The following is a 14,523-nucleotide window of genomic DNA, read 5'->3' as shown; positions in this document are numbered from 1 at the left end:
ATAGCAACCACAGGGAATCTAGAATGGATAATATAATATAATAAAATATTATCAAACACAGTAGACTAAAATGAAAAATGTTACTAGATATGAAAAGGGCATTTTGTAATGATGAAAGGGTCAGTCTACTAGGACATTATAACAATTATATATGCACCTAACAGTGGGAGCCCCAAAATACATGAAGCAAAAACAAACAAATTGAAAGGAAAAATAGAAAACCTAACAATAGTAATTGAATAACTCAATACCCCCTTTCAATAATGAATAGAACATCTGAGCAGAATATCAACAAAACAAATAGAAACTTGAAAATATATCTAAAATAGACCTAACAGACATAGAATATTCTATGCAACAACATAGAATTCTAACAACAGCAGAATACACATTTGTCTGAGTACATGGAACATTCTCCAGGATAAACTATGTGCTAGGCTCTAAAACAAGCCTCAGTAAATATAAAAGGTTTCAAAATTTAGAAAGTATTTCTCTGATCACACTGGAGAGAAATTAAAGATTAATAACAAAAAGAAATTTGAGATATTCACAAATAATGAGGAAATTAGACTCTACATAACTAAATAACCAATGGGTAAATGAAGAAGTCAAAAGAAAAATTAGAAATTACTTTAGGATGAACAAAAATAAAGATACAACATACTAATAGTGAAAAAATGCAGTTAAAGCAATTCTTAGGAATTAATAGCTGTAAATGTGTATGTTAAAAAAAAACTCAAACGATCTGACATTTCACTTTAGATAGTAGAAAAAAGAATAAATTAAAATCAAAGCAAGCATAAAGGAGAAAATAATCATTAGAACTCAAATTAATGAAATAGGTAAAGAAAAATAATAAAGAAAATAAAATATACAGATGGTTCTTCAAAAAGATAAAATTGATAAAACTTTAGTTTAACCAAAAAGAAAGGCTCAAATTACTAAAATCAAGAATGAATGCAGACACATTATTACCAACCTTATAAAAATTGAAAGGATTATGAAAAAAATACTATGAACAATAGTGTTCCAACATAATTTAGATGAATGGAAAAATTCCTAGAAAGACTCAAGCTACTAAAAATGACTCAAAAAGAAATAAGACATCACTGTAATTTATGCTAATGACTTAAAAAAGAATTAATTCTTCACAAATTTTCCAAAAATAGAAGTGAATACTTCCTATTTCATTCAATGATGCCAATATTACCAAATACAGACACCAAAGATGTCACAAGAAAAAATACATGCCAAAATTTCATATGAATATAGATGCAAAAATCCTTTTAAAAAAAGTACTAGGAAACCACATCAACATTATATAAAAAGGTTTACACACTATGACCAGGCAGAATTTACATCCAGGAATACAAGGTTGGCTTAATATCTGAAAACCAATTAATGTAATACACCATATCGTAGGATCAAAAAAAAAAAAAAGAAAAAAGAAAAAAGGACCAACTTGATTGATGCAGAAAAAGCATTTAACAAAAGTTAACACTTCTTTGTGATAAAAACACACTTTCCACTAGAAATATAAAGAACTTACTCAACCAGATGAAGGGGATCTACAAAAAATCCACAGCTAGCATCACATTTAATGGTAAAAGACTGAATGGTTTCCCTCTAAAGATAGTAATAACACAAGAATATTTGCTTTCACCACTTCTATTACATCCACATATTAGCAATGAACTATCTGAAAAATGAATTAAACAGTTTGACTTAGAATAGAATCAAAATAAATAAAATATTTGGAAAGAAATTAACAAATTTGATATGCTGAAAACTACAAGGTGATATAAAAGGTGGCAAAATAAGAGTTTCCTACCATCACCCCTCCATGGAATATCGATTTTGGTAGTCATCTTTGGACAAGCACCTTTCTGGGCATCTAGCAGAGAAGTTCTAGCACACAACTGGAGCAAAGACATCCAAGAATAGATATGCTAAAGAGGGAATCAAGAGCAGTTTCACTTTTCCTGCATCAGCCCTCCCCAAGGCGGCATGATTCCATGCCAGGACAGATCCAATGGCTCATGATTTCTCCCATGGGGAAATGTGAGAGCATGTGAGAAAGTGCCCAGCTTCCCCAGACATGCGGGATGTCAAGAGGCACACTTTTTCCCATCTTACCTAAATTACTGAAGTGAGCAAGACTGAGGGTTGATAGAGGGTGGGAATAGCAGCCAGGTCTCCAAACTCATTAAAGGGATACTCACCACTTCTTCCTATTAACTGATTTGTGAACTCCTTCAGGAAACCTGCCCACAAGCCACTGGGAATATCTTGCCTATAGGCTTCCACAACTGACCCATAGATAACCACATCCCACCAATACCCTCTTACCATCCTACCCCCCAGGACCAACTCCCAGCACATGGTTCCTCAGACAGCAGAAGAGAGCCTTTGCAAACAACTAAGTGCAGAATGCCAGCCTGACTCTGTGAGATTGAGAGAATGCTCAGAAAGTTGAGCATTTCAGGGCACCACTCTAGGGAAAACAAATAGGAGACTCTCAGCACTTAATGCAGTTTTGCAGGATCAATAGAGGATAGAGAATCTTAAAAATTCCCTCAAGAGGGAACAACATGTGCGGGCACATCCATAGAAAACATCTGAGAAACCTTCAGACTCCCCTGTTGGACTGTGACCAGGTATGGGTATCTTGTTCCTGAGGCCAGTGAGTAAAGAATAGAGGAGGTGACTGCTTCTTCAAATAAGAAAACAGAAATGCAAGGACTCAAGGATCACAAAAAAGCAAGGAAACATTGCACTACCAAAGGAACACGATTATTTTCCTGTAACTGACCACACACAAAAAAAGGAAAACTGTGAATTCCCTGACCAAAAAAAAAAAACAATTTTCAAAATAATTATTTTAAGGAAGCTTACCAAGCTACAAGAGAAAACAGACAACTTAATGAAATCAGGAAAACAATACATAAACAAAATAAGAGAGCCAACAGAAAGAAATCATTAAAAAAAAAGAATCAAGCAGAAATTCTGGAGATGAAGAATACAATGAATGAAATGAAAATGCAATGGTAAGCATCAACATCAGACTTGATTAAACAGAAGAAAGAATCTATGAACTCAAATACAAGGCATCTAAAATAATACAGTCAAGTGAGAAATAGGAATGAAAAAAAGTGGTGAACACCTACATGAATTATGGGACACTATCAGAAGAAACAGTTTTCATAATATAGGAGTCCCCAAAGGAGAAGAGAGAGAAAGGGGGTAAAAAGCTCATTTAAAGAAATAAGGGCTAAAAATTCCCCAAATCTGGGCAGAGTCAAAACATCCAGGTACCTGAAGTTCATACAGGTAAAGCCCAAAGAGGAATTCACTGAGATGCTTTATAATAAACTGTCAAAAATCAAAGACAAAGAGAATTTTGAAAGCAACAAAAGAAAATAAACTCCTCTCATACACGAGAACACCCTCCAGACTATGATAGGATTTCTCAGCAGAAACCTTGCAAGGGCACCTGGGTGGCTCAGTTGGTTAAGCATCTGCCTTCGGCTCAGGTCATGATCTCAGGGTCCTGGGATTGAGCCCTGGGTCAGACTCCCTGCTCAGTGGGGAGTCTGCTTCTCTCTTTCCCTCTGCCCCTCCATCCTGCTCATGTTTTCTCTCTCTCTCAAATAAATCAATAAAATCAAAAGAAAGAAAGAAAGAAAGAAAGAAAGAAAGAAAGAAAGAAAGAAAGAAAGAAAGAAAAAAGAAAAGAGAAAAATCTTTCAGGCCAGGAGAGAATAGGATGATATATGCAAAGTGCCAGCATGAATATTGTGAATACTTTGCAAAGCTGTCCTTCAGAAATGAAGAATTAAAGACTTTCCCAGACAAGCTAAAGCTGAGAGAGTCATCACCACTAGCGCTGCCTTATAAGAAATGCTAAAAGGATTTCTTAAGCTGAAATAAAAGGACACTAATTCATAACATAAAAACATATGAAAATGTAAAACTCATTAGTAAATGTAAATATGGTCAAATTCAAAGTACTCTAATACTATACTGATGGTGCAGAATTTGCTTTACTCCAATATAAAAATAAGATAAAGGTATTAAAAATAACTATTGGTATAATAATTTTAATTGGTGTACAATATAAAAAGATACAAATTATATCATCAAAAATATATAATGGGAAGAGGAATAAAAAGGTAGAGTTTTTGTATGTGATTAAATTTAAATTGTTATCAGCTTAAAGCAGATTGTTGTAAGTTTAAGATATTTTATGTAAGCCTCATAGTTACCACAAAGCAAAAGTCTATAGTAGATTCAGAAAAGTTAAAGAGAAAGGAATTAAAGTATACCACTTCAGAAAATCATCACATCACAAGAAAGATAGCAAGAGAGGAAGAAAAGAACAAAGGAACTGCAAAACATTCCCCATTCAAAATATTAACAAGATGGCAAAAGTAAGTCCCTAATTGTCAATAATTAACTGTAAATGAATTAAATTTCCCAAAGGACAGAGTCATTGAATGGATAAAATAAAAATGAGAACCAACTATGTGATTCCTACAAGAGACTCACTTCAGGTTTATAAACACATAAGCTGAAGCTGAAAGGTGAAGAAAGATATTCCATGCAAATGCAAATACAAATGAATAAAGCTAAACTCCTATCAGAAAAAAAAATAGACTTTAAGTAAAAAACTCTAACAAGAGGAAAAGAAGATTATTATATAATAATAAAGGGGTCAATTCATCAATAGAATATAATATATATGCAGCCTCATTGGAGCACCTAACTAGATTAAGCAAATTTTAACAGATTGGAAGGCAGAAATAGACAATGCAATAACAGTTGAACACTTCAGTGCCCTACTTTTAACAATGTATGGATCATCCAGAGAGAAAATATAATAAGGAAACATTGGTCTTGAACTATACTTTTGACCAAATGGACCTACCAGACATATACAAAATATTCCATCCAACAGCAACAGAATACATTTTCTTCTCAAGCACATATGGGATATTCTCTGGAGTAGCTTTTATGTTAGGCCACAAAACAAGTCTTAACAAATTTAAGACTGAAATCATACCAGGTATTTTTTCCAAACACAATGATATGAAATGAGAAATCAGTAACAGAAGAAAGCTGGAAATTTTATAAATACATGTGGAAATTAAACAATTCACTTCTGAACAACAAATGGATCAAAGAAGAAATCAAAAGAAAAAAAAATATTCAAACAAATGAAAATGGAAATACACCATTAGCAAACTGCATCAAAAGCAATTCTTTTTTTTTTTTCTTTTTTTTCTTTTTTTTTTAGGATGGTACCAGGATGTTTTTACAAAATTGCTGCAGGAAAACATCATTAGCAGCTAGCATCCGCTGGCCTACTATGCTAAGCAAGCAGCTCCAGCACCAACTTCTCAGAGAATTTTACAGATGGAGAGTATAGCGGAGGTCTTTTTTGCCAGATGGGAGCACCTCGGTAAAGACTCCTTTAGGGAAATTTTTTGGTTATGTCTTTAGAGATGATTGGAAGGCCCATCACTCTGTCTTCATTCCTCCAATTAGCCAGGGTGTCAACTGTCTTTTCCAATGTCAGCTTGAAAGAAATAACTACTTTGAGAATTTCATCAAAGTTTCTGCCAGTGGTAGCTAAATAGAGGATGACAGCTTCAATTTCTTATCAGGACCAAAAATAAACATCACACAAGCTGTCATAGGAATGCCCTGTATATTCTTCTCTGCTGTGCCCAGAATGCCCAACAAGATTGTAAACTCTTGATTCTTATCATCAATGATTAGAAAAGGTAACATTTCTGTGGACTTCTCACCATTGTAAGCAGTGATACCCTTACTCCAGGAGGATGGTCTTCAGCATGGTCTATTAAAAGAGCAATCATCTTTTACATTCCTCTTGCTAAATTGTAGTGCTAGATTTGCTGCTCTACCAAGCTTTGTAATACACACTGTGGTAAGGGATCCCTGGGTGGCGCAGCGGTTTGGCGCCTGCCTTTGGCCCAGGGAGCAGTCCTGGATATCCGGGATTGAATCCCACGTCAGGCTCCTGGTGCATGGAGCCTGCTTCTCCCTCTGCCTGTGTCTCTGCCTCTCTCTCTCTCTCACTGTGTGCCTATCATAAATAAATAAAAGTTTAAAAAAAAAATACACACTGTGGTAAGATCTCAAGCATGGGACAAAAGAATGCCCCATGTGACCTCTCAAAAAGTCATAGAGATGGATATGGCCAATGATAGTATTGGCCTCAAAGTTGGGATATTTATTCCCAATAAGGAGACATCCAGTCATAACAGCAGCAGTGATGTGGGAGGATGAGGAGGTATAACATCAGGAGTTACCAGGAAGCTGGTTCTTGTGATGGAGGTCCAAAGCATTCTAAAAGGGCAAAAATAGGCAATAAATTCCTAATTAAGAAAAAGGAAATATTTCAAATGGCAATCTAAATTTATACCTCAAGGAGCTAAAAAAGCAGAACTAAGCCCAAAGCTAGCAAAAGTAAGGAAATAACAAAGATCAAAGGAAAAAACTAGTGAATTAGAAACTAGAAAACCAATAGAAAAGATCAATGAAATGAAAAGTTGTTTTCTTCAAAACATAAACAAAATTGACAAGCCTTTAGCTAGACTAAGAAAAAAAAGAAAAAACATCAGAAATGAAAGGGAGACATCCAACAAAAGAATATAACAATTATAAACATCTATGTACCCAACATTGGAGCACCTATATACATAAAGCAAATATTAGTGAACATAAAGAGAGAAACTGATGATAATACAATAATAGTAGGAAACTTAAATACCCCCACTTACATCAGTGAATAGATAATCCATATAGAAAATCAATAAGGAAACTATGTCCCAACAAAGGAATAGATAGATGGCTTCACTGATGAATTCTACTGAACACTTAAAAAAAATTAATGCTAATTCTCCTCAAATTCTGTTTAAAAACTGAAGAGGGGTAAACATTCTAAATCATTTTATGAGGCATCATTGCACTGATACCAAAGCCAGAAAAGGACACATGGAAAGAGAATTCTATATCCATGATGAACATAGGTGAAAAAATACTAACTGAATTTAACAGAACATTAAAATGATTATACATCATGATCGAGGTAGGTTTATCCCTGGGATGCAAGGATGGTTCAATATACACAAATCAGTAGATTAACAAAGTGAAGGATAAAAATTCTGTGATCGGGGGATCCTTGGGTGGCTCGGTGGTTTGGTGCCTGCCTTTGGCCCAGGGCGCGATCCTGGGGTCCCGGGATCAAGTCCCACATCGGGCTCCTGGCATGGAGCCTGCTTCTCCCTCCTCCTGTGTCTCTGCCTCTCCCTCTCTCTCTCTCTCTCTCTGTGTCCATCATAATAAATAAATGAATAAATAAATAAATAAATAAATAAAGCTTTAAAAAAATTGTGTGATCATCTCAATAGATGCAGAAAAGCATTAGACAAAATTCAACATGATTTCATGATAAAAAGTCTCAAAATATTAGGTAGAGAAAGAACATACCTCAACATAATAAAGACCAGATATGACAAGTCCATAGCTAACATACTCAACAGTGAAAATCCAAAGGCTTTTCCTCCAAGATCAGTAATAAGACAGATGCTCGCCTTTATTCACCATATTCTATTCACTGTATTAGTGGAAGTCCTTGCCAGAGCAACTAGGCAAGAAAAGAAAGATATCCAAATCAAGAAAGAAGTAAAAATGTTCCTATTATAGATGGCATGATCTGAAACATAGAAGCCCCTAAAGACTCCACCAAAAAATTGTTAGAGTGGGTAAATTTAGTAAATAGGATACAAAATCAACATATAAAAATCATTTGTGTTTCTATTTACTAACAATGAGCTATACAAAAAAGATGTTAAGAAAACAATCGCACTTACAATAGCATTGAAAAAAACTTAAGCAAATATTAACAAATTTAATTAAGTATTAACAAACTTAACCAAGGAGGTGAAAAACCCAAACTTGAACAATGAAAACTATAGATTTGAAGGTAGAAATTGAGGAAGACATAAATAAATGGATTGGAAGAATTAGTATAGTTAAAATGTCTATAGTACCCAAAGTGATCTACAACTTCAATGCAATCTCTATAAATATTCCATTGACATTTTTCACAGAAATAGAATAAACAATCCTAAGATCCATAAGAAACCATCTGAAGATCCTTAGGGAGCTATAATTGTGTTGGATGTGTTCTAATAAAATTGTGAAAAATAGGCAATAATAATAGCTAAGATTTTTTTAGTACTTTCTATGTATCAGGCATTTTAAACAAGCTTTCTCTTATTTAATCTTTGTAATCCCATCCTTAGGGAGGCACTATCATTATTGTTGTTTTATGGATAAGGAAAATAGGTTGCAGAAAGATAAACTGTCTAACATCAGACAGTAAATGGTGGAGTACCTATGCTCCTGCAGACTGATACAAGAAACCATGCATTTAATCACTATTTAAAGAGTCTAATCTAATCATAGTAGAGTTGCGTTCATTCAAAAATAAGCTGAAGACCAGAAATAAACCTTCAAATATATGGCCAAAGAACCTTTGACAAGGACATCAAGAAAACTCAATGAAGGAAAAGAGTGTTTTCAACAAATGGTGCTGAGAAACTGGATATCCACATGGAAATGATCCTGGATCCCTAGATTACACCACTAACAAAAATTACTTGAAATAAATTAAAGACTTAAATATAAAACCTAAAACTATAAAATTCTTAACAGAAAAAAAGGGAAAAGCTCCTTGACATTAGTTTTGACAATGATTTTTTGGATATGACACCAAAAGTATAGGCAACAAAAGCAAAAATAGACAAGTGGGACAACAGCAAATGAAAACACTTTAGCACAACAAAGGAAACCATCAATAAAATGCAAAGGCAACCCTTGGAATGGGAGAAAATGTTGGCAAACCATATATGAGAAATGAGATTAATATCCAAAATATATAAGGAACTCATACAACTCAATAGCAAAAAAAAAAAAAAAAAAAGGAAAAAAGGGGAAAAAAGATTAAATAGTTGACAAGGGACCTGAATAGACATTTCTGTAAAGAAAGCAAAGATGAAAATTGAAGAAGAAGAAGAAGAAGAAGAAGAAGAAGAAGAAGAAGAAGAAGAAGAAGAAGAAGACAACATACAAATGACCAATAGATACATGAAAAGGTGTTCAACATCACTGATCATCAGGGACATGCAAATCAAAACCACTATGAGACATCACCTCACACCAGTTAGAATTGCTTTTACTTAGAAAAACAAGAAATAACAAGTACTGGCAAAGATGTGTAGAAGTGTAGAAACAAGAACCCTCGTACACTGTTGATAGGAAGGTAAATAATGCACTATGGAAAACAATTTGGAAGTTCCTCAAAACATTAAAAATGGAACTGCCATGTGATCCCTCAATCATACTTCTGGGTATAACAAAATCAGTATCTCAAAGAACTATCTGCACTCCCATGTTCATTGCTATATTACACATAGTAGCCAACATATGGATATAGCCTAACTGTCTATTGATGGATAGATGAATAAAGAAAATGTGTCACATATACAGGAATATTATTCAGCCATAGAAAAGAAGGAAATCTTGCCATTTGTGACAACCTGAATGAATTCGGAGGGTATTATGTTAAGTGAAATAAGCCAGAGGAAGACAGATAATGTAGGTATCACTTATATGTGAAAAAAAAGTTAAACTCATTGACACAGAAAGTAGAATGGTGGTTTCCAGGGACTAAAGATGGGGGAAATGAGGAGATGTTGGTTACAAGGCACAAACTTTCTATTACAAGATGAATAAATTATGAGGATCTAATGCATAGCATGGTGACTATTGTTTATAATATTATATTGTCTACTTGAAATTTGCTATGTGAGTAGATCTTACACATTCTCATTGCAAAAATAAAAAAATAGTAACTATGTGAGGCAATGGTTTATCACATTACAACTTTAAATATATATAATTTTGGGCAACCCGGGTGGCTCAGCAGTTTAGTGCCGCCTTTAGCCCAGGGCATGATCCTGGAAACCTGGGATCGAGTCCCATGTAGGGCTCCCTGCATGGAGCCTGCTTCTCCCTCTGCCTGTGTCTCTGCCTCTCTCTGTGTGTGTCTCTCATGAATAAATAAATAAAATCTTAAAAATAAATATATATATATATATAATTTTATTTTGCAATTATACCTCAGTAAAGCAGGGAGGAAAACTATAAAACTTTGCTGAAAGATGTTAAGAAGACGTAAATAAATGGATAGACATCTCTTGTTCATGTATTATAAGACTTTAATATTGAGATGACAATATTCACAAATTGGTCTATAGATCCAATACAATCCATATTAAATTCTCAGTTGAGTTTTTTACAGAAGTTGATAAATTGATCCTAAAATTCATAAAGAAATGCATGGGACCCAAAGTGGCCAAAATCATATTGAAAGTTAACAAAGTTGGAGGATTCACACTTGATGACTTCAAAACATATATTACATAGCTGCAGCAATCAAGAGAATGTTGTGCTGGCATAAGGACAGTCTAATAGATCAATGGAATAAAGCTGAAGGTTTAGATATAAACTCTCACCTTTGTATTCATTTAGTTTTTGAGAAAAGTGCCAAGACCATTTAGAAGAAAGATTACCTTCAACAAATGGTGCTGAGACAATGAGATGTCCACATGCAAAAAAAAAAAAAAAAAAAAAAAAAAGAACTTGGACATCTCCCTTCTAAAAAAATGAACTCTAAATGAATCATAGACCTAAAAGTAAGAACTAAAACTATAAAGCTTTTAGAAAAAATATAAATAAATCTTCATGACCTTGGGTTAAAGAAAGCCTTTTTAGATATAACAAGAACACAAACAGTAACAATAAATATATTAATTGGATTTCATCAAAGCCAAAAACTTTTATGCTTCAAAGGACACCATCAAGAAAATGAAAGATAACCCACAAAATGGGAGAAAACATTTATAAATCATATATCTGATAACAGATTTGTATCTAGAATATATAAGGAATTCTTACAACTCAGTAATAAAAAACAAACCAATTTTTTAAATGGACAGAGAAACTGAATTGACATTTCTGTTGGCAAGGATGTTCTTGCACTGTTGGTGGGAATGCAGACTGGTGCAACTATTTTGGAGAACAGTATGGAGGTTCCTCAAAAAGCAAAAGATATACAATAGCCAATAAGACCATGAAAAGATAATATCTTTAGTGATTAGGAAAATGCAAATCAAAACTACAATGAGAAAAAAAAAACTACAATGAGATAATCCACAACTACATGGTGAACTAATATTCAATAAACCAAGAAAGAATATCCAATGAAAAAAAGAGTTTCCTCAACAATTGGTGTTGGGAAAACTGGACAGCCACATGCAAAAGAATGAAACCAGACCACCTTCTTACATCATAAGCAAAAATAAATTAAGAATGGGTGAAAGACCTAAATTTGAGACAGAAAATGATCAAAATCCTAGAGGAGAACACAGGAGGCAACCTCTTCGACCTACAGCAACTTCTTACTAGATATGTCTCTGGAGGCAAGGGAAACAAAAGCAAAAGTAAACTATTGGGACTTTATCGAGATAAAAATCTTCTGTGCAGTGAAGGAAACAATCAGAAAAACTAAAAGGCAGCCTCTGAAATGGGAGAAGATATTTGCAAATGACATATCTGATAAAGGGTTTGTATCCAAAATCTATAAAGAACTTATCAAACTCAACACCCGAAAAACAAGTCACCCAGATAAAAAATAGGTAGAAGACATGAACAGACACTTTTCCAAAGAAGACATCCAGATGCTAATAGACACATAAAAAGACGCTCAACATCACTCATCATCAGGGAAATACAAATGAAAACCACAATAAGATATCACCTCACACCTGTCAGAATGGCTAAAATTAACGACACGGAAACAACAGGTAGAGAAAGGGGAATACTCCTTACATTGTTGGTGGGAATGAAACTGGTGCAGCCACTCTGGAGAACAGCATGGAGGTTCCTTAAAAAACAAAAATAGAACTATCCTATGATCCAGCAATTGAATTACTGGATATTTACCCAAAGGATACAAAAATACAAATATGAAGGGGTATATGCACTGCAATGTTTATACCAGCATTATCAACAATAACCAAACTATGGTGAGAGCTCAAATGTCCATCAATTGATGAATGGATAAAGAAGCTATGGTATGTATATACAATGGAATATTACTCAGCCATCAGAAAGAATGAAGTCTTGCCATTTGCAATGATGCTGATGGAGCTAGAATATATTACACTAAGCGAAATGAGTCAATCAGAAAGACAAATACTATATAATTTCACTCATATGTGGAATTTAAGAAACAAAACAGTTGGACACATGGGAAAGGGGAATGAGAGAAACAAACCATAATAGACTCTTAATGATAGAGAACAAGCTGAGGGTTGAGGGAGGGAAGTGGGTAGGGGATGGCCTAGATGGGTGACGGATATTAAAGAGGGCACTTGTGATGAGCACTGGGTATTGTATGTAAGTGATGAATCACTGAATTCTACTTCTGAAACCAATATTGCACATATGTTAACTAAAATTTAAGTAAAAATAAACTACAATGAGATAACACTTTACTCCCACGAGGATGGCTACAACCAAAACAAATAATAACAAGTGTTGGTGAGTATGTGGAGAAATTAGAATCCTCATACACTGTGAGTGGGAATGTTAAATGGTGCAGCTACTTAGGAAAACAGTTTGGCAACTCCTTAAAATGTTAAATGAAAGGTTACCACATAATTCAGCAGTTACATCCCTTGGTATGTATTCAAGAGAAATAAAAACACATCCCTATCAAAATCTGTAAATGAGTATTAATAGCAGCATTATTCATACTAGCCAAAAAAATGTTTCCACATTTTGGACATTGTTTAAACAGTATTTGGACATTGTTCCCAAATGTCCATCAATTGGTGGATGGATGAATAAACAAATGTGGTATATTTATACAATGGCATATTATTTGTCGATAAAAAGGAATGAAGTACTAATACATGCTATGACATAAATGAATCTTAAAAACATTATGGTATATGAAAAAAGCCAAAGGAGGCCACATATTATATGACTCTGTATGAAATATCAAGAATAGGCAAATTTGTAACAATAGAAAGTAGATTAATAATTGCTTAGAACTGGAATTGGTAGTGGGTGAAATGGGAACTGTCTGCTAATGAACATGGATTCTTTTGGGGCTGATTGAAATGTTCTAAAATTGATTATGGCTATGGTTTCATAACTGAATATACTAGAGAACTGTTGAATTGTATACTTTAAATGGATGAATAATTTGATATGTAACCTATATCTCAATAAAACAGTTAAAAGTAATAATCAAAATTTTTGAATTAAAAGAAAATTGGATGAGGCACCTGGGTGGCTCAGTCAGTTAAGTGTCTGCCTTTGGCTCAAGTCATCATCACAGGGTCCTGGGAATTGAGTTCTGCACCCGGCTCCCTGCTCAGCAGAGAGCCTGCTTCTCCCTCTCCCGCTGCTGCTCTACCTGCTTGTTCTCTCTCTCTCTGTTAAATAAATAAAATATTTTTTAAAAAAATCAGACAAGTGAATTTTAAACATAATCATAACCATAATTAAGAAAGTCCCAGGAGAGCTCATTTCTAATGCATTCTCCATACTGTAATGGAGACATCTTTTTAAAGACAAAATTCTGAGCTGTTCACTCTCTGCTCAAAGCCTTAATGATACCTTATCACCTCCAGCATGAGGCCCAGACCCTTTAGTGTAACCTTCATGCCCTGCACATCCCTTGCCTCAATTACTCCTTGTATCCCACTCTCCCACGATACCGATAAATTTGTGGATGCCTTTACATGTTATATTTTTTTCTTTCATTGATTTTGAACATTCAACACTACTCAGAGGACTTTTCACACAGATACTTTCTTTACCTGCCTGGTAAACTCATGTTCATTCTCTAATACTCACCTTAGCATCACCTTTTTGAAATGTTATAGCCTCAGAGAGTATGCACTGCTCCATTCTATGCATTACCCATGTGAATTATGATACCTCATGTATGGTAATTATTTGTTTACATCATTGACTTTTACATCAGATTATCATCCTTTCTTCTTTTTATTCCCACTGCCAAGGAAAGCACCTATTGAAGGACTACATGGATAGATAGATGGGTTACAAAGTATCTCAATCATTTACTTTAATCCTAGTGCAATTTGAAATACTTAAATAATCAATCTGATACCTTAATAGCTAATAGGATTTTAGAATAATCTTTAACTTCCAGAAAAAAAATTAGAAATTATAGCATTTTTAAGGGAATAGACCTTTCTTTTACTCTCTTTCCTAAAGGAAAAAGATGATTCACTCCATCTGAAAAAAAAAAAGTTAAAAAAATAATACACTTTTCATGATGTAGATTCAATGGTGGAATATTCACTGCACCAAACAACAGGATTTAGGTTGGTA

General features: G+C 34.1%; 1 pseudogene; it reads right to left on the bottom strand.

The window, feature by feature from the left end:
• Positions 1-5,409: 5,409 nt before the first annotated feature.
• Positions 5,410-6,285, bottom strand: LOC100685973 (annotated as a pseudogene).
• Between the last annotated feature and the right edge of the window lie 8,238 nt (positions 6,286-14,523).

Source organism: Canis lupus, chromosome 12, assembly GCF_011100685.1.
Source record: "Canis lupus familiaris isolate Mischka breed German Shepherd chromosome 12, alternate assembly UU_Cfam_GSD_1.0, whole genome shotgun sequence".
NCBI lineage: Eukaryota > Metazoa > Chordata > Mammalia > Carnivora > Canidae > Canis > Canis lupus.
The sequence above is the reverse complement of the archived record's forward strand: the minus strand, read 5'-3'. Positions and strand labels throughout refer to the sequence as shown.